The sequence below is a fragment of the Mytilus californianus genome, unplaced genomic scaffold (genome assembly GCF_021869535.1).
Source record: "Mytilus californianus isolate M0D057914Y unplaced genomic scaffold, xbMytCali1.0.p SCAF_24, whole genome shotgun sequence".
In the NCBI taxonomy this organism is placed as follows: domain Eukaryota; kingdom Metazoa; phylum Mollusca; class Bivalvia; order Mytilida; family Mytilidae; genus Mytilus; species Mytilus californianus.
In genome coordinates, this window is record NW_026262673.1 from 1,023,223 (window position 1) to 1,043,609 (window position 20,387).

Sequence of the window (20,387 nt, forward strand, 5' to 3'; positions counted from 1 at the left end):
ATTTTAAAGTGGGGATATTATTAGGTTTTAAAAATTAAGGCATACCTTTATCCTCCATTTCTCTCACATAAATTGCATTCTAAGTTGGTCTTCAAATTCATCTAAAACATAAAAAGGAGAAAAAATAATAAACATTACATTGTAAAATTGAGTTACACTTATACAAAGTTTACTTCTGAATACCGTCTTATGATAATAAACAAGCTTCTGTCCAAGTTTGGTAGACATCTAGGATAGTTTAAGAAATTATTAAAATTTAAAAACTTTAACCACAGAGTGAATATTTGTTGAACGCCGCCAACGACGACACCGCTGACGACGGAATTTAGGACCGCTATGTCTCGCTTTTGCAACAAAAGTCGCATTATTGACAAAAATCACTAAAATAAGTGATCAATTTGAGATATAACTTTAAATCTCTTAAATATGTGATTATTTTCTTGATAAATTAAACAAACAACTTTTCCATTGTTAACAGAAGTATCCATGGATAAATGCTCCACTGCTTAATAGGCCTGTTCATCAGTTTTACAGTAAGGATAAACCTTTGTCATTCTAAATATAAAATATAAAGGAAACAAATTCACCAGGTTACATAAAAATGTTGACCTTTATCTTATTGCTAAAATAGTCAGCTATGATTATTTGATATCAGAAATATTCACAAGATGTTTTTTTAATGTAAGCCTCGGCCACTACCTTATTAATTACTCAGCCTAGTACACTGATGAAATTGATACATTTTGTATATTAAGATAAACACGAAAAATTTAGGGATAAAAGATCTTTGCGGAAAACAATATATAATATCAATGATATCATGATTTGAAGATCAAAGAAAACATTTTAATTACCAAAATCACTTAAATAGAAGATTAATAGAATTTAAATAAGTGATCATGAAATGACTTTATTCAGTCAAAAAAGATAGGTAAGTGGCTAGGGAAATACTTACAGCAAAATGAGGGGCCTGATGGGTTATTTTCGATCTTCGTGATCGGCGCATTTTCGCTATCGTGATCCGTTTTTTTACAGATTTATTTTTTTTTATATTTTCGTGAACCGTGATCATGAAAATTTATTTTCTGTGAATCGTGATCGACAAAAAAATCAACTCGTGAATCGTGATGAGAACCCCCCATCAGGCCCCTCCAAAATGCCTTGAGTGTGTAGGTAAAGGTAAAGGTAATATCTTTGGTTCAGCTAACAAGCAACTAGCTAACCAAAGATATTACCTTTAACTACACACTCAATGTATTTTGCTGTAACACCATGAAAACACAAGGTTTTTTGAATGAAAAAAAAACATCACAAAAAAGAATTCTAAACAATAATTGTTAAATAAGGTTTAAAAACAAAAGTGGGTAAAATATATTGTATTCATTCTACAAATTTCTGCAAAGACAAATGATCATTGTTATTCGGGTCAGAGAAGTCACCTGGGACAATTAAAAGCTCTTCCAAAAACTATTACATAATACATTGCTAAGGAAAACCATCTGATTGTACAGATTTAAAGATCTATATATGTCTTTGGGTCAAATAAACTAAAACTAGGAAGTGCACATTATTCAATTACATACTTATGATTCTAATAAAGTTTCATAAAATCATAATAAAAGAGGTCTGAAAGAGGAGTTGTAGATACCAACTGGTTACACCGCCCCCAAATTTATAAAGCAATGACCAAATCTGTGTTAGGAAAAGGAAATCCTAAATATGATTTTGATCAAAAATCAAATTGGAGGTGCAAAATGAAAATGAATGAAATTAGATATTTAAGAACTTGAGAAAATTTCATTTGAAGACATTTTAAGTGTGTTTTTTAAGGAGTTGTGGATACAATAAGGCCCCCATAAAACACATACATAAAAAGGCCAAGGCTAAAAGTTTTTGATGGTATATTTGGGAAAAAAAAACATAAAATAAGTTTACTGTATTTGGGTTACCTTGAAAAATAAAAAGATACTTGAATTTACTTAATATATTCATTTATAGTTTCAGTAGGAGCATAGACATGATTTATAGATACAATGAAGAATGTAAATCAATAGATGTATTGACAGTGGCAGATCAAGTTTTTTTAAGGGCTTACATGTTTATCATAGGGGCCCTGCTCCAGTCCAGTGAATCCCTGTATAATGAACCTAATTGTCCAATGTAAGTTTTTCCTGCTACTGCTCTTTTATACATATTAAACTTGTTACTTAAAGGGTAGAAAAAAAATCACTTCTTTAAGTTATCTCAGTGATCATGAAATAACTTTGCAATAACTCATAATTAATTTTATATTAGAAAAATATGTTATTGTTTAGGGTTATAAACATGATAAATTGGAAAAAAAACTTCAAAATGTAAAGTTCTGATCTGAATCATATTTTCATGAAAATGAACTTTAACAAGCATTCTGAGAGTAGTCCCTACCAATTAAAAATTCATTGTATTGGAACAAAATTCTAACTTGATCTATAACTTGTCATGGTGTAAACTGTATAACAAATATCAAGTCAATATCTTCAAACATGACGAAAAAAGTGTTGAAAACAGATTACTTAAGTGAATTTAATAAGTCAAAGGACCATAACTCTTCACACAATTATCAGACTGGAACAAAATTCAAATTTGATCTGTTACTTGTCATGTTAAAACTATATACCAATTTTCAAATCAATATCTTCAAGCATGACGAAAAAAAGTGCGGAAAACTGATTATTTGAGTGAATTTCCAAGGATCATAACTCTGCACAAAATCATCAGGCATGAACAAAATTCCAACTTGATCTGTAACTCGTCATGCTAAAATTATAAACCAATTTTTCAAATCATTATCTTCAAGCATGACGAAACAAAAGTGTGGAAACTGATTATTTTAGTGAATTGTTTAAGTCCAAGGACCATAAATCTGCACAAAATCATCAGACCGGAACAAAATTCGAACTTGATCTGTAACTTATCATGATGAAACAATATACCAAATATCAAATCAATAACTTCAAGCATGACGAAAAAAAAGTGTGGAAAACTGATTTGCCAGACTGACGGATGGACAGACAGACAGACGGACAGAGTGCAAACCTAAAGTCCCCTTCGACTTCGTCGGTAGGGAACTAATAACACATTTTTCATGTTTATCAGACCAATCTTTGACCTACAAACCGTAGTATATCAGGGTGATAAAAAGTTACACTTTAGGCCACACCAAAATAATTTCTAGTTCTTCGGACTCTTTCCGTAAAAAAAGGTAACAAGCGAGCGAAATTTTTTTATTTGGTTTTTTTTTTTTGAAGTTTGATTTTTGGCATGTGATCATGAAAGCATTTTTTACTAGCGAGCGATATTATTTTTGAAATATTAAAAACAAATAAAATCTGAAAAGCATTTTAAGCAAGCGATCAAAAATTTACAGTTTTGGTGCTTGATGTTTTTATATATCTCATATCCTAGTTCTTATATTACCCTACTTTGCTACTTAATTTGTTCTCAGACACCCTGTTGAATCTTTTCACAACATTTCCAGTACAAAAATGGTTAACTAGTATCAAAACCTACAACTTCGTGTAGGCTGCTCAAATAAAGACCCAGCTGAACATGAAATAGTACAACAGCATTTAACAGGTAGACATCCATGTTTGATGTCAGTATAATTGATGCATTATAAAAATAAGGAGATGTGGTATGATTGCCAATGAAACAACTATCCACCAAAGTGCAAAGGAAATGGATATATGCAATTATAGGCAACCGTACAGCCTTCAACAATGAGAAAACCCATATCGTAGAGTCGGCTAAAAAAGGCCTCAAAATGAAAAATTTGAAACAATTCAAATGAGAAAACTAACGGCCTTAATCATAACAAAACAATTTACGAAAAACAAATTTGACAGATATTTACCAACGACAACCAGTGAACTACAGGGTCCTGACTTGGAACAGGCACATATAGAATGGTATGTTGTTTCAAATAAACGGATGCAAAGCATATATGCATGTATAAAGCTTTTAAATACAACTATATATATATGTTTATACAACAAGATGAAAATTTATAAAGGACTGTCCTTCAAAAACCACTCCAACTTATACTTCTACGTATTCAAATGCATCACACCAGATGCTATATACTAATTAAACAAAAGGAACATTTCAACACATTCCACATAGTCATTACTTTGCTGAAGGATTTAATATATTATAATTGATTGATTGTTGATTACTTAACATCCAGTGGCAAATATTTCATGCATGTTCAGGACGAGAACAGTCAAATTAATAATAAATACAATAGGTAGGTTCTGTAACAGATGCCGTCCCGGACAAAGGTCGGTGAAATTTGGACCGCCACGGGAAAATGAGGGTACATTGGACAGAGACAGAAATTCAGCCTTGCAACAGGCCACCCCAAAGAGTTGTTGCAAAGAGCATGGCACTCTCCCTACACGAAGCATCAGATTTAACGTCCCCATTCTGACCGGACGTGGCTGCAAACTTGTACATCCTGCACAGCCAAACGAACTCCCCACTCTGGCGAGGGTTTTACTGATGGTTGGGGGAAGACCTATGGTGATCATATTTCTATTCCCCAGTCACCCTCAGAGAGAAGAAGAATTTAATAGCAATCAAATCTTTATGTATATGGGGATATTGCTCTGTGTTGAAGGCCATACCCTGAACTTTTCTGGTTGCAAACATTAACAATTTTGGTCTCTGCTGGAAATTTCTCTAATTAACAATCATACAAAAAAGATTTTGTAATTTTAAAGTTGGATTGATGTGTTATGTTCAATTATCACAACCACATTCTTATTAAATTCCATGCTTTATAACTATGTAGTGATACTGGCAAATATATATAAATAAAAGTTTCAAGGGAAAAAAACATTTATTCTAAAATATAAGAAAATATACTAGTATCATTGCGGTGCCATCTCAATGCATGTACTGTCATCTTCGGGATTATGTTTTATTTTCATGCATGTTATATTGTCATCATTTAAATCTTTCAATTCGGAGGCGTTAGGGATTTGTGGTCTTGCACGGAGCACTTAAAACATATCGATACAAGAATTGTCCAAATCACATTCCACTGCTGTGTTTGGTACTAAGGTCGTTGCCTGCGTTACCCCACTGTAACTCTTAATATTCCACTCATGTCTTGCGTTTAGAGTATATATTTTATCATGCATTTTATATTTGTCCATAATAAAAAAAAAAATGTTCAGTTTCCGTGTCTGTATGGCGTTACTTTCAAATGCACAACTGATTAAAATTTTGGTTACATAAATTTAGAGCCGGACGTGCGCGGCTCCGTACTGGATGCGGGTTTAAAAAAAAAGTACTTTTTTCTCGTCGACCTTTTACAATACGAGGGGGATCCGACGAACGAGGTATCAATTTGGCGTGGCCTTATGGTAATAAAATGCTTCGCTGAGCGTATCCTGATACGACCGCAGAGGTCGAACCCTGAACAGTTTGGGCAAATTTGGACACAATATTCAAGCTTGATACTGTCTGAATTTGGATTGTGACCAAAGTTTTGACATAATATAGGTTTCTGACGAAAAATAAATGTGCTCACAGATTTTACAAATTTATTGCGCAATACTGTGCAATTGAAGATTTCTTCTTTAAACTTTTAAAAATTCAATATTTGAAAAATTTTGAAAAAAAATATGAATTCCTTTAAAAAATTGGAAAAAAAAATCCCCCCCCCCCTTTTTGAAACCCCCGTTGGAGCAATAACCCCAAAACTCAATCCCAGCCTTTCCTTGTAGTATGGAACATTCTAGTACAATTTTAGAGAGATCCATACACTTAAACACAAGATATTGTCTGGAAACTAGAAAAAATGCTTGTTTTTGGCCCCTAATTCTGACATTTTTGGAGCAATTAATCCCAAACTCAATCACAGCCTTCCCTTTGTTAGATGGAACCTTGTGGTACAATGTCAGAGAGATCCATACACTTACACACAAGTTATTGTCTGGAAACTTGAAAAATGATTGTTTTTGGCCCCTTTTTGGCCCTTAATTCCTAAACTGTTGGCCCCATAACCCCTAATATAAATCCAAACATTCTACTTGTGGTATTAAACATTGTGGTACAATTTCAAAGCAATCGAAATACTTATGCACAAGTTATTATCCTGAAACTAGGAAAATGCTTCTTTTGGGCCCCTCATTCCTAAACGGTTGGGACCATCATCCCCAAAATCAATCCCAACCTTCCTTTTGTGGTATTGAACCTTCTTAAAAAATTTCACAGAGATCCATTCACTTAAACTATAGTTATTGTCTGGAAACCAATGTGTCTTCGGACGACGACGACATCATACCATTATACGATCCCAAAAAAATTTTTGCGGTCGTATAAAAAATGTCAAAATTTGTTTATGCTAGTAAAATCGCTGGGAAAATCGGAAACTTGTGTAAATATTAGATACACCATTTACACCCCCAGAACATGCAGAAAGTAAAGACTAGATTGCAGTAAGAAATTCATTCATTTGTTGTTTGACATAACACATGTGAATGTTTATCAAACATCAAGTATTACATCATTTATCCTTGTACGCAATATGTGTGTAGTATTTAATACAACGTACTATTGTGCCTTGTGGCATAACTGACTGTGCAAGTGAAGACCCTCATGGGTAGTAAAGGTCGTTAAAAACCACTCTCACATTGTGGCAATAAACCTGGGAATAGTACACTGACAATTTATTATGTCCCAGAATAAACTGATTACCATGTGAGATTTTTATATTTCCATCATAGCCTGAGCAAATGCTGGAAAGCAAGAAGAAATTAAACAAAATGATATTTCTCTTAAAAATAGTTATTTTAGGTTGGATTGATTTAAGGATGTAAAAAATCTAGAATTAAAAACTGATTCTATAAATGCTGCCTCAGACTTTTACCTTATATTTTCATTGGTATTATTTTAGTCTCAAATATAAAGAAAAGATATCTAGAATCTGCTTAAATTTTGTTAAATGACCTATTATGACCTGTTGAAGTCTTATATGAAAATAAAAATTGGGTGTTATGGGGCAAACAATTTTACCTCGTACCGATGGAAAAAAAAAACATGGAGTTCAAACATCTGACACAAATTCCTAAGCCTCACATAAGTAACTTCAGGAAATCCTTAAAATTTGAGATGTTTTAAGAGACCAAAATATTTTCAGTATATATGAGGTATGAATAGTTTTTTAATTGAATTGTAACTCATATATTATACTTTCTTTTCCTTTTTGATATAAAAATAAACTTTTTAGTGTTAGATATTTAGTTGGTAGTTTCTGACAAGAGGACTTACATGTATATAATTGTGCAACTAACTTATACAACTAGATGTGATAAACTTAAACAACTTTGAAATTGAACTGTTACGTTACTTGTATACTCAAGATATGAATTGTACAATACAAAAAGACAAGAGTGCACATGCTGAAATGTCTCGCCTTCTTTACTAACCAACTATTATGTTGATAGTTCTAAATCTAAAGCTTTGCTACAACTATCACATTAACTTAACATAATCCAAGAAAACGAGGTCAAAGGTCAGAAAAAAACAAACTGGAAATACATGTTAACCTTACAATCATTCCATACACAAAATATGCTTTAAATATACATGTAGTTGACCTATTGCATATCTAAGAAACAAACTTCTTTTTAACTAAGTTTTACTGTGCCTATTGCTATGTGTTTCTTTATTCTACATTGGCTAGAGGTATAGGGGAGGGTTGAGATCTCACAAAACATGTTTAACCCCGCCGCATTTTTGCGCCTGTTCTAAGTCAGGAGCCTCTGGTCTTTGTTAGTCTTGTATGTTTTTTTTAATTTTAGTTCATTTATATATATGTTTTGGAGTTTAGTGTGACGTCAATTTTCACTGAACTAGTACACAATTTTATTTAGGGGCCAGCTGAGGACCACCTCCGGGTGCGGGATTTTCTCGCTGCATTGAAGACCCATTTGTGGCCTTCGGCTGTTGTCTCTGACATATTCCCCATTTCCATTCTCAATTATATTAACCAGGAAAACTTAACATTGATCAATGAACTATGAAAATGAGGTCAAAGACAAATGAACCCTGCCAGACAGACATGTATACCTTACAATCATTCCATACACCAAATATAGTTGACCTATTGCTAAAAGTATTAGAAAAATAGACCAAAAAATTAAAAACTTACCATTGAGCAATGAACCGTAAAAATGAGGTCAAGGTGAAATAAAACATGCCAGACTGACATGTACAGCATCAAATATTTTCATACACCAAACATAGTTGATCTATTTCATACAGTATAAGAAAAATAGACCAAAACACAAAAACTTAACTATAACCATTGAACCATGAAAATGAGGTCAAGGTCAGATGACCCCTGTCAGTTGGACATGTATACCTAACAATCATTCCATACATCAAATTTAGAAGACCTATTGCTTATAGTATCTGAGATATGGACTTGACCACGAAAACTAACCTTGTTCACTGATCCATGAAATGAGGTCGAGCTCAAGTGAAAACTGTCTGACGGGCATGAGGACCTTGCAAGGTACGAACATACCAAATATAGTTATCCTATTACTCATAATAAGAGAGAAATTAAGAATACTAAAGATCTTAACATTTTTTTCAAGTAGTCACTGAACCATGAAAAAGAGGTCAAGGACAAATGACATATGGCAGACAGAAACTTCAAAATATAAGGCATCTACATACAAAGAATGAAGGATCCAGGTATTCTAACTTCTGAAATATTAAGCTTTTAAGAAGTTAGCTAACGCCACCGCCGACTTAGGATCACTATCCCTATGTCGAGCTTTCTGCGACAGGCTAGACAAAAATAAGATAATTTGGCCCTTTATAATATAGTAAAAACCAAACATTGTAGCGCTTCGAGCGAAAATGCACTTCTCTTTCAAATCTCACCTCTTCTCTCTATTAGTTTCAAAAAGAGAAGTCACTTCTTCCTATGATTCTGAATTCGAAGTAGTGTGAGCCCTGTATACATACATTCCACTAACAAGATTTTGTTTGATTAAAATTCATAAAATAACTTAAAAGGGTAATATTTAAAGAGCCAAATATAGGGAATTTAAAAACAAAACTTCTTTTCAAAAACAAATTGATTGTTGCAGACCAAAATTCAAAGTATCTTTAAAAGGTATTTTATAGAGGATAAGTCATTAAATAACTTGTTTAGGTAAATTTCAAACATTACCAGTTTGAAATAAGCTACCAATAAATAAACATGTACATGCAATATTGAAAAATTGCATGATATAAGATGTCTACGGGTTATTTCAAAAACAATGCTCTTTTAAATATGACAGCAAACAAACAACCACAGAAGTGTAGGCTCTTGATTTGGGCAATCACTTGTTCCCCTAACATTTGACAATATAGCATTAGGTATCAATATATTATAAAAATGAGAAACAAACTGCCAAAAAACCTAGGGGGGAGGAGGGTATCAAATAATACAAAATTAACTTATCAAAGTAATACTTAAAAGAGCAAATAACTTGTACAAGTAGTTCTGAAAAGTTAAAGAAATACACAAGTATTTAAACATGTGCTAATCAAAACCAACAACCAAGACGCATGCATATGAGTTGCCCTATTATAAAAACAAATTGCGATGACGATGACGACATGATAGCAGTATACGATCCCCAATTTTTTGGCGGTCATATAAAAAAATCAAAAATCAAAAATTACATGCAAACATGAAAAGCAATTGGCCAGATTATGGTTTACTTAATAAAATATGGCAGATAGCAAACTAACAACCACACAATATGACCTCTCCACTAGGGACACCCACATACAGAATGTGTCAGGTTAAACCAAGTTTTCACCAAGTCTGATTGTGGTATATTTATATACATACATTCCACTACCAAGATTTTGTTTTATTTAAGTTCATATATCCGACCTTAATCCCTTAACCTATTACAGAACCTATCTATTGTATTTATTGTGAACTTGTTCCCGTCCTGAATATGCATGAAATATTTGCCACTGGACGTTAAGCAACCAACAATCAATCATTTAAGTTCATAAAATAACTTTAAAGAGTAATATTAAAATTAGCCAAATTTTCAAAATAACTCAAGTATATATATATATACACATGATAACTTATGTACATGTATCATGTATATAGGGAATTTTCAAAACAGCTTCTTTTCAAATAATGATTGATTTTTGCTAAACAAAATTCAAACTGAAAGTAACTTAAAATAAAATGCTCCGCTGGGCGCAGCTTGATACGACCGCAGAGGTCGAACCCTGAACAGTTGGGGCAAGTATGGACACAACGATCAAGCTTGATACAGCTCTGAATTTGGATTGTGATTAAATATTTGACAAAGCATTGGTTTCTGACACAGAATAAAAGAACTACGATTTTTTTTATTTACCTATTATGGTCCAATATCCAAAATCTAAATACATACACGGTTAGATTCAGCAGAACCTCAAGAATTCAATCTTTGTTAAAATCAAACTAAGATTAATTTTGGACCCTTTGGACCTTAATGTAGACCAATTTGAAACGGGACCAAAAATTAAAAATCTAAATACACAGTTAGATTCAGCATATCAAAGAACCCCAATATTTCAATTTTTGATGAAATCAAACCTTATCATTATTATTTGCTATTTTAAAGAAAAAAAAAGGAAAAAAAAAGAAAAAGGAAAAAAAAAATCCCCCCTTTCCAATTTTTTTAACCCCCTTATGATTCATCACCCCCAAACTCAATCCCAGCCTTCCCTTTGTGGTATGGTAGCTTGCAGTACAATTTTAGAGAGATCAATACACTTGAACACAAGTTATTGTCTGGAAACTGTAAAAATGCTTGTTTTTTTGCCCCTTTTTGGCCCCAAATTCCTAAACGTTTAGGGCAATTACCCCCGAACTAAAACCCAGCTTTCCCTTTGTGATATGGAACCTTGTAGTACAATTTCATAAAGATCCATACACTAACACACAAGTTATTGTCCTGAAACTAGAAAAATGCTTGTTTTTTGTCCCTAATTCCTAAAATTTTGAGGCAATTACAATCCCAGCCTTCCCTTTGTGGTATGGTACCTTGAAGTACAATTTCAGAGAAATCCATACTCTTGAACACAAGTTATTGTCTGGAAACTAGAAAAATGCTTATTTTTGGCCCCTTTTTGGCCCGTTATTCCTAAACGTGTTGGGCAATTACCCCCAAACTCAATTCCAGCTTTCCCTTTGTGATATGGAACCTTGAAGTACAATTTCAGAAAGATCCATACACTTACACACAAGTTATTGTCATGAAACTAGAAAAATGCTTGTTTTTTGCCCCTTTCCCTCAGTTTTAGTTTGTAACCCGGATTTGTTTTTATCTATCGGTTTATGCGTTTCGAACAGCGGTATACTACTGTTGCCTTTATTGGGCCCCTAATTCCTAAAATTTTGAGGCAATTACCCCCAAAATCAATCCCAGCATTTCCGTTGTGATATGGAACCTTGTGGTACAATGTCAGAGAGATCCATACACTAACACACAAGTTATTGTCTGGAGGTTACAAGAATGCTTATGTTGGCCCCTTTTTGGCCCCTAATTCCTTAACTGTTTGTATTATAACCTCCAAAATCAATCCCAACCTTCCTTTTGTGGTATTAAACTTTATAGTAAAATTTCATAGAGATCCATTCACTTAAACTAAAGTTATTGTGCGAAAACCAATGTGTCTTCGGACGCCGACGACGACGATGACGCCGACGCCAACATCATCATACCAATATACGTTTTTTTGCGGTCGTATAAAATGTAATTTAAAAGAGGATAAGTCATTAAATAACTTATTTAGGTAATTTTCAAACATTACAAGTTTAAAATAAGCTAAATTAACTAAACATATGATACATGCAATATTGAAAAATTGCATCATTAAAGAATTGCAAAAATGTCCACGGGTTATTAAACAACCTGTATAGAACCTAGGAGGGTTGTGCCACATGAAGTAAAATGTATCGACTCAGACTTCTTTTAAACTGAGGTATACTTTGCGTATTACTTTGTGTTTGTTAATTCTACATTGGATAGAGGTATAGGGGAGGGTTGAGATCTCACAAAACATGTTTAACGTTTAACCCCGCTACATTTTTTATATATGTTTTGGGGTTTGGTGTGACATCTACTTTTATCGAACAAGTACACATTTTGATTAGGGTCCATGACCAGGTGAGCCCTGCCTACGGGTGTGTGACTTTCTCGATGTATTGAAGACCCAATTGTGGCCGTCAGCTGTTTTATGGTTAGGTTTTTGTCTCTTTGACACATTCGCCATTTCCAATCTCATTTTTATCAAGTAATTTACAAATGTTACTTATTAAAGTAATGTTTAGGTGCAATAGTTTTAAATAACTCGTACAAGTAATTCTATAAAGTAGATTGCTGAAGAAATACACACAAGTGTTTAATCCTGTGCTAATCAAAACCAACAACAAAGACGCATACGAGTTATTGCATTATAATAACAAAGATCTTTTAAATTTGACTCGATCATGTCACATGCCAAGATGAAAAGCAATTTTAAATGTGAAAATTCATGGCCAGATTTGTGGGTAACTTATTTAAATATGGCAGACAGCAAACCAACAACCACATAATATATAGGAGACCTTGACTAGGTATACCCACATACAGAACGTGTCGTGTTAAAAGTTTTCACCAAGTCTGATTCTGGTGTTATACATGTATATATTCCATATATATATAACAAGATTTTGTTTTATTTAAGTTCATAAAATAACTTTAAAGAGTAATATCAAAAAGAGCCAATTTTTCAAAATAACAGATTTAAATAGCATGTATAGGGAATGTTCAAAAATTGCTACTTTTCAAAAAATGATTGATCTTGCTGAACATAATTCAAAGTAACCAACCAACCCTGGTTATGCCCCTCAAATGTGATATTAAGTCCTAAATTTATAAATGATTTTGATTTTTTTTTTGAAATATTCAATTCATTCATTCCAACCTTTCCACATAAACAAATGAGATTTTTTATATGTTTAACAGATGATAACTTTACAGAGTTGAGCTCATTAGAATTCACTTGATGAATTATTGATCTAACTTCCTCTTCTAAGCAAAGCACCCACAACATCCTATTAAAATGACCTAAATGTCAATTATTTGCTTTATTTCAACTATGGTCAAGCATCTTTAATTCAAAATCTGTTGACTCAATCAGTCAAGTTTACATGGTATTTATTTGTGAAGTTGCTGAACCAGTTTTGTTGCGAAATTTTACACGTGTTTTATGTTGTGAATTTACACTATTGTTCAAGACTAGTAGGGTTGAGCACTTGTAAACATATTACGCCCTCGCCTCACACATTCATTAAGAGCCTGTCCCAAGTCGGAAGCCTGTGATTTAGTGGTAGTCATTGGTTGCTGTCTGCCATAATTATTTCTTAGTTTACTTAAGCCTAAACAGACATGTGTTTTCTCATTTATTTGTTTTAAACATTTGTTAATGCTGTTGGCTATTATCATTGTTTATAGCTTGCTTTAGAGTATGGGGTTTGCTCAATGGTGAAGGTTGTATGAAGACCAATAGAAGATAAGATCTACATCATTTTTATATTTTGTGTATATTTGTCTTATTTGCACTTATACCACAACTCCTTATTTGAGTTCATCTAACACAAACAAAACATTCTGTCATTTTACTGAATCTACTCTCATTTTATAACTGATATATATCCATGGAAGGATTATACCTAAAACTTAAACTGCATTAATGTTTTATCTATTGTATTAGTATATAGAATCAAAGTTTTATTTTTCCAATCAGGGACGATTTTGAATACAAATATTGTTAGGTCCAATTCGATCCAATATCATACATTCTTTTCTAAACATGTGATCTCCCTAATCATCTGATGAATTAGCTTTTAAAAACCTCTAAAATATATTTGCGAAGAATAGAAACTTTTCATTGCAGTTGTATCCCGTTTCATTAAAGTCACCTTGAAAGAACATTGGTCAATTTTGCAGGACAAGGTGATGCAGAGATTGATCACCAAATAAATTACAAATATGAAGAGATGGTCAAACGTTTATGGAGTCCCTTAAGTGCCATGTAAATATAATAGATCTTTTCATTTGCCGGAGATTTAATGTGGTGCGGGCCAGTTTGAAAACTCGTGCGAACGACATTTCAAAACTGGTAAGCACAACTTTCAAAAACTAGTGGGCACGACTTGCAAACAAAGTTTGACTGATTCTATACGGAGGAGCGCACAAGTTTGAAAGTCGTGTGAACTATTTTTGAAAGTTATGCACACAAGTTTTTGAAACTTATGCTGCGCACTAGTTTAAAAGTTGTGCGCATGACGTTCGAAGTCGTGCACATGAGTTTAAAAGTCGTGCGCACCAGTTTAAAAGTCATGCACCAATTTTTCATACGGCTGGTGCACACCTGATTAAATCTCCGGCAAACAAAACTATTTATATTTACATGGCACCTAAGGGGCTCTACAAAGATTAAACCACAAAAGTTTACAAAGGTAAAAACATCAAACCTTCAATATTCACTTTAATTTCTAATTGATATGACAACCCTACAATGAAGTCAGTTGAGTATTTTTGTTCACAGTTTTATCCGACAAAGAGGGAGGTATGATACGAGCCATTAATTGAACCCTGAAATTGCTTTAGGCCAAGTTTGGTTGTATTTGGCCCAGTTGTTTTAGAGAAGATTTTTGTAAAAGATTAAAAAATATACGAAAAATTGTGAAAAATTTACTTTAATGGCCAATAACTCCTTATGGGTCAATTGGCAATTTTGGTCATGTTGACTTATTTGTAAATACTACTTTGCTACATATTTCGCTGTTTACAGTTTTTCTTTATCAATGATAATATTACCAATTCAGGGGTAGCTAATCAAGAACGATTTGTCTAATGCTTAATAAAATTTCAGGACAGATAGAACTTGTTTTGATGAACATTTTCACCAGTCAGATTTGCTCTAAATGCTTTAGTTCCAGAGATATAAGCAAAAAAATTAATTTCACCCCAATGATAACAAAAATTTACGAAAAATTGTGTAAAATTGATTTTAAAAGGCAATAACTCCTTATGGGGTCAATTGACAATTTTGGTCATGTTAACTTCTTTGTAGATCTTATATATTTATATTTATATTTATGGCCACCCTCTTCTTTAGTATTGAAAAATCAAATAGTGTTTTAAACTTGGACTTTGGTTCAGTCACAACTTCCAACAAGAGCCTATGCAATGAGTCACTTATTGTTGTTTCAAAGAAAGATTGAATGAATGAAATCATCCAACAAAGTTGATTCCTTTTGAATAATCATGAAATAATTTAATTGAATTACGACAAGCATAAAGTGGTGTCTGGCTCATATCATCACATACCTTTTTTTCTTGACTTTGGTATTGATGAAGAAATGTTAACTAGGATATATGAAAAAGGTGATAGTTAAATTTTCCCTTCCGTCAATTTCCCATAACAAAGAAGTAGCATAACATCAAACCCTTACTATAACTATTTTAAGCTGTACATGTTACTCTTAAAGGCTTCATGTATTATATACACAATTTTATCTGACCAGTGAAAAATTAGCATTGGCAAAACATACGTGTTTGCCCAAATTTGGGAATGTAATGCAAGAAGCCAAAATATTCTTTCAAAATTTCTCAACCTAAGTTCAGTGAATATATTATGTCAGAAGATATAACCCAGTAACTAAATGTTTATCCCGATTTCAGACAAGCTTTGTTGTGACTTTAAACATAGTACATTCAAAATAAGTAGAGATTTTTTCAGTCCATAGGGCATTAGATAAATAATTGACCCCCCAAAAAAAATTAATTTAACAGCATGGCCTCCTAGAAATGGAAATTATGAAAACAGCAAAAATGTTCATTAGGGTAAGATTTTCAAAATTGTTAACTTTACATTAATATTCAACTACCTGCTTATACAAGTTATGAAAGATGATTTTACTGGTTTTCCCCTCTCAAATCTAGAATGACATGTTTAAATACATATTTAATCAATAAACAAAAAATACTCATTGATGCAAAATTTACAAAAAAAAACATCACGAGTTGGTTGACCGTTATGGAATATGCGTTTCACATATGAAAGTGGATATGGTCCTAATGTCGTAACTACAATCTCGTTCCCTTTTCTCGAAAGTGACCTACCGAATTAGACTTATTACCGGGTTTGTACTAACATAAGCAACACGACGGGTGCCACATGTGGAGCAGGATCTGCATACACCGGCTTCCGGAGCACCTGAGATCACCCCAAATTTTTGGTGAGGTTGGTGTTGCTCAATCTTTAATTTTTCTGTGTTGTGTTTTGTAAACTATTGCATGTTTGTCTTTTTCTTTTTTAGCCATGGCGTGTTGTCAGTTTATTTTCGATTTATTAGTTTGACTGTTCCTCTGTTATCTTTCGACCCTCTTTTACACCATATATGTTGGTTGCTATGCAATAAGTAGTGTTGCTAAAGAGATTTTTATAAATATCATTATGCATAATTGATCTTCTTATGTTGTTTTAGTTTTTTATCAGGCATTTATATTTTTAAATTCTGCTTGTTATCCACGAATTGAGCGTGGGTATATTTCAAATATCAATTGGTTACCAGGCATGTATGTCATGAATGTAGTGTTGATAAGGAGATTTTCGCATATCTTAATGCACAATTGGACTGCTATTTGTGTCTTTTTATTTCCCAGCAGGCTTTAAGTGCCTATTTTTGTGCATTTTGTTAAAAATCAACATTGTATATTTTCAGCCTCAGTTAGTTGCTATGCAAAACAGATGGTTAACATGGACATTTTATGCATATTTTCCTACTCAATTGAATACGCTTTTGTGAGACATTTGTTTAGCAATACAAATTAAATCATGTGTAATTTTTTTTTATATTGACCCCTATAAGGTGACATTTGTAGTTTTTGTACAAAATTGCTTCCGAAACAGCATTATGTTGGGTAACTGCCACCAATATAAATACAAATGTCTACCCCATTTTATTTTTTTTTTTGAATTATAAGATAGTCACTTATTTTTGTCAGTACCATATTTCATATTACATACATCTGGATTTTTTACAATTTTGATCCAAAATTTGCTTATTTTTGTGTAAATTTTATAAACTTGAACCGTTTGATTTTCCTGTTACCATAGCAACCATAAATAAACCTTTTTTTTAGTTACGATTTTTTTCGGCTTATCATTTTAAGGTTATATAATTAAAATGTTTACTTGCAGTGACCATTATTCTTAATTCTTTTATCATATTTTATGTCGAAATATCCTGTTTTTTTTCCAAAAATAGTGTCTCAGATTGACTAGTTTCTATGGTAACCATTATTTGACTGCTAATAAAGCTTGATTTCTTTCAATTGATCGTTATTGCTTGTTATATAGTCTTATAAGCCAAAGATGTTCATTTTAACCAAGTTTTTATGATTTTTTATTTTTTTCACTTTCCACCTAAAGCTCTATGCTTATTGTCACAGCCTCTTAAAATTCATGAAATGTAACAATCAGTTTTAACTGAAGATTAAATCTTAGAATGAGTTGTTATGGAACGCCATGACTGCCTTATGTTGATCAGCATTTTATGCAGTGGTCACACCATTATATGCAGTATTCACAACATTATATGCAGTGGTCACACTATTATATGCAGTGGTCACAACATTATATGCCGTGTTCACAACATTATATGCGGTGGTCACAACATTATACGCAGTTGTCCCATTATTATATGCAGTTGTCGGGACATTATATGCAGTGGTCAAAACATTATATGCAGTGTTCACATCAATATATGTGGTACTTAAAGCATCATATGCAGTGATCACGGCATTATATGTAGTGGTCACAATATTATATGCGGTCTTGCCACCATTATATGCAGTTGTCGGAACATTATATGCAGTGGTTACAGCATTAGATGCAGTGGTCACAACATTATATGCGGTCTTACAACCATTATATGCAGTTGTCGGAACTTTATATGCAGTGGTTACAACATAAGTTGCAGTGGTCACAACATTATATGCAGTGGTCACAACATTATATGCGGTCGTGACAACATTATATTTGATTTATTGATGAAGGTGATGATCAGTGATGGTGATGATGATGATTGATGTTAGTGATGGTGGTGGTTCAGACTAGGTAAACTTCGGAAATTTCATCGGATATTTCCGGACCGAGGCCGGTCTAATTTTCATGATAAGGCACGTGTTACACCGGACAAAATGGCTGATAGCTCGCAAAGTATACAGGCGGTTCTTTTATAACTTGGTCTTGGGACTATTGCCCAAAGATTTACAGAACACAAATTAACTTTTGATCTGGCAAAAAAATCATCAGATGAAGAATTGAATGCTTTAGGTGTCGGAACAATAGGTGACCGAATACGTCTGAGAGAAAAACTTAACACTAAGAGTCCAAACACAGAACCTGTGCATTCCAGTCCTCATGCTACAGGTTCTACTTCAGGTAAATTTAAGATACAATACGTAATAATGACGAAAGCCCGATTTGTAACCGGGAGAAAAGGGTTGTTTAAATAGGGATGATTTATAATTGACAAAATGTCAAGATTTTGTTTTATATTGACTGTCAATACTCTTTTATATATTTTAGGACAGTCAGGTTTCTACATTTTCTTCTTATTCAAAGTGCCAAAAGAAATTCAACACATTTCAAGCCCCATATGGTCCATCTTTGACTTACTATGCATAAGTGAGAATGAGAAATTCTCATCTGATCAATTCAAAATGATAACTAAAATATTGTTTCTTGAGAATAAGTATAACCTTGGCTGTCATTTGTCTATATGTGTACCTTCAGTAGAGTTACTACATTATACATTTTAAAAACAATTAGGCCTTAATGTAGATATTGGTCCTAACTACACTACATTTTGCCGTGTAGACAGACTAGAGCCAGCATTTAATAAATTTGTTGTAATCTCATACACCAATACAGTAATCTCATATAAATATGCAAACATCATATAACACAGTAATAGTATCTATACAAAGTAATTTACACACAACTTGGTGAACTAAAAAATATACTTCCGGCAACAATAACATTCCAAATGTTGAATATCATATTATGAGTACCCATAGTAAACGCACAGGAAAAACCAAATAGTTTGGAAACCTGCGTCACGGAGCAATGAAAGAACCGTTTCTGGGTAATGATGCCGTACTTCATCATGATTCTGATAATATACAAAATAGGAAGTTTTAACTGTACGATGTCTACGGCTAGAATGACCACCTAGACAATTTAAGAACTAAATCTATTAAACACCATACGAAACCCAGTCACATGCTTAGATGCCACTGAAAATGTAGAACGTCAAGTTAAATACAAATGGAAAGATAAATTTAAAGAACAATGTAGTGAGGGTATACGTGTCAATATAGAAAATATCATTCGTTTACAGGATTGTATAAACTTTGAAAATCAAAATTCGTTTGATGAATCGTTGAGCGATTTTACATGTATGATAGAGGACATTATGCCACCTTTCTTTTAAACGATGCCTTATGTAAGCAATAAGCCGTATAAACCAGTTAAATATTTTGACAAACTTTGGTTCAACACACGATGCAAGGAACTTTATCGATGTTATATCGATTATCTACATGTATTCAATCGTACAAAATGAATTGTAAACCAAAAAAACTTAATAAGTGCAAAGAGGGAATATGAAGTTATGGAACGTCGACTCATGCGAGAATACCAACGTATCGAGGGTGATACTATGGACTTTTTGAGATGTAATAACCCAAAACTGTATTATTCTAAATTTAGAAAAGGACCCAAACAAAAAATAATGTACCGTTACAATCTTTCTATGAGCATTTATAAAAAATGTTTTCTGTTAATATAGACAACACATGTGACAAAGATTTATTTAATAACACTGACAGCGATTATTTATATCCTGAACTTCACGAAAAGATTACTGAGGAGAAGATTTTAAAAGCAATTCGCAATTCAAAGCGCAACAAAAGTCACGGAGTAGACTGTATTCTGAAAGAATATTTTGTGGAGTATAAAGATGTGTTTATGCCCACATTAGTCAAGGTTTTTAATTGTATTTTACAATCCGGAATATTTCCTACTAGCTGGGTTATTGCTATACTTGTGCCTATTTTCAAGAAATGAAACGAAGACGATCCAAATAACTACTGCCGTATTAAATCAACGTTTGATGGACTGGTCCGATTCTTTTCATGTCATTACTGACGCCCAGTTTGGCTTTCGCCCAGGTTTTGAAACTGTAATTTTTGCTCTAA